Source organism: Monodon monoceros, unplaced genomic scaffold, assembly GCF_005190385.1.
Source record: "Monodon monoceros isolate NGI ecotype Baffin Bay Population unplaced genomic scaffold, NGI_Narwhal_1 Super_Scaffold_6, whole genome shotgun sequence".
Taxonomy (NCBI): Eukaryota; Metazoa; Chordata; class Mammalia; order Artiodactyla; family Monodontidae; genus Monodon; species Monodon monoceros.
Genome location: NW_021703783.1, coordinates 91,041,223 through 91,043,782, shown reverse-complemented (window position 1 = coordinate 91,043,782; position 2,560 = coordinate 91,041,223).

Genomic DNA, 2,560 nt, shown 5'->3' with positions numbered 1-2,560 from the left:
GTGTGTGTGTGTGTGTGTGTGTGTGTGTGTGTGTGTGTGTGTGTGTGTGTGTGTTAGGGCTTGGTGTCCTTGTTTGGCACAGTCCTTCATCAGAGATAACCCTAATGCTAGTTGGTTTTCCTCCAAGTGTGTGCAAACAATATTTTGCCTTTGTGATCAAAATTATGTAAATACCAGAGCTTCCCTTCTCATTATATAATATCTTAGAGATGCTAGTTGGTGTTTAACTAACCTATTGATGTTTTCACTGTCTTTGTCCTTATGTTCTAATTTTTGGTGCCAGCTTGCTTTTCTTCACACTATTAAGTCTATGTATTTCTAGAATACAATTGACTGTAACATAATTACATCCTTTGGGATCACCTCTCCTCCTTTCCATTTTATTTCTTAGCAGGATGTTGCCAACTTTCCTCTCTGACTCTCAACTCAGCTCCATATCGGATCAACACGTCTATATCTGTCTGGGGAACACAGAGGAACCTATTAAAAAACATGAACACAGCTCTCTAACTCTTGCTCAGCTACTAAGGAGTTTGGTCTCTATTTTAGCATATACCTACTCCCTCCCCTCCAGCCTATGAGAATTGACTTTTGGGGCTGCCCAGTGTCCATTCTTCCATAACAAGGCACAAGATTTCCACTGAGGAACACCCTCGCTTCAGGGTGGTCTTGGTGGGATGTGAACCAGGTGTCAGTCTCCCCAGAGAAGCTGACATCATGTCCTATACAGTGGGGGCAGGCACTGGACCCTCTTCCAGGCTGAGTCCCCGGAGTCTCCAGCTAACCTGTATAGCTTCTACCAGAGGCCCCATGCCCTAGGGTTTGTCTACATGGCTTGTGCCCTTTCCAAACCAAGGAAATAAGTTCAGAGAGGCCCAGAGACCTACAGATGATGCACAGCCCCTGGGGAGCTCTGGGCACACAATAAACCCTTTCCCTGGTCGCCCAGTAGGGAGGGAGAGACAGCAGGACCTTTACTGCACACCCTCTGGGTCCTAAAACACAACCAGAGCAAATATCAGCCCTGCTCCTCCAGCGCTGTCTCCTGGGCCCTAAGGCTGTGGGTGAGTTTTAGTCAATGAGCTGGGTCAATTCCCTAATTCATACTAGGTAGTGGCTGACCCCTTCCTCCTGATGAGGACCACACCCCTCCTCCTTCCCCTGTATCTCTCTGCCTCCTTCTCAAGAAACAGCACAGTCAGGACTTCCCTGGTGGTCCAGTGGTTAAGACTCCGCACTCCCACTTCGGGGGCATGGGTTCGATCTCTGGTTGAGGAACTGGGATCCCGCATGCCATGTGGCAAAACAAACAAACAAAAAAACATGAATAAGCTCTTCTTATTTTCTTTCCAGAATTTTAACTTATATTTTTACATAAAATGTCTTATTCATCACTTAATTTTATTTCTCTGTGTATTAAAATTTCTTCTAGATTAAGTTATTGTAATTATTCGAACAAAATTAAGCAAAGCAATTTAAACATATTACAACTCTTAATAACTATTAAACAGAAAGTAAAATTTTTAATGGAAATGCATCTTTTAATAAGATAGAAAGAGACTAATGGGGGCATCCCTGGTGGCGCAGTGGTTAAGAATCCGCCTGCCAATGCAAGGGACACGGGTTCGAGCCCTGGTCCTGGAAGATCCCACATGCCGCGGAGCAACTAAGCCCGTGCACCACAACTACTAAGCCTGCACTCTAGAGCCCGCGAGCCACAACTACTGAGCCTGTGTGCCACAACTACTGAAGCCCGCGAGCCTAGAGCCCGTGCTTCGCAACAAGAGCCTAGAGCCCGTGCTCTCACTGCAATGAGAAGCCTGTGCATCACAACAAGGAGTAGCCCCCACTCGCCCCCACTCGCTGCAACCAGAGAAGAGCCGGTGTGCCACAACAAAGACCCAACGCAGCCAAAAAATAAATATAATAATTTTTTTAAAAAAATAGAAAGAGACTAAGAAAAAGTAAATCCTGTATCCGTAGAAAAATATTACTTTTGGCAATTTTTTTCTCCTTTTCTATAGCCATTAAGTGCTTAGAAACTTTGATCACATAATTTAGTAGGTGGGAATGGAAAGAGTTTTGTTATGGTAATATCCCTCAATTCTTTGATCTTCTTCCAAGTTATATGGCAAAAATCCAGTAATCTATCTTAAGAAGTTATTTTTAAGGATCTATCAGCTGAAAATTCCACGTGGTCCTCCTTCCATTTTGTTGAAAATCAAGAACCAGAATTCTCCTGATTTGCAAAAGGATATGTTACCAAGTCATTAGAATCATTTACTTTTTTCACATCAACATTAGCATGTCTAATTGTCCTTCTATTTGTCGCCTCTGAGATTTTTACATCCATGACAAAGTCCATAGTAAGATTTTGAGTAGAAGAGAAATATTCTTTTCGTTTGTAATGTGGGAGGGTGCAATTACGGACATATTTCTCAGTCATATCAATTTTAGAAAGGAATATATATGAAAGTTCAATCTGGAAATAGACTTCCTGTAAACTCTGTTCCATTGTGTCCCTTTTATATCATAGTTTGAAGGCAACTGCTTTAGGTGA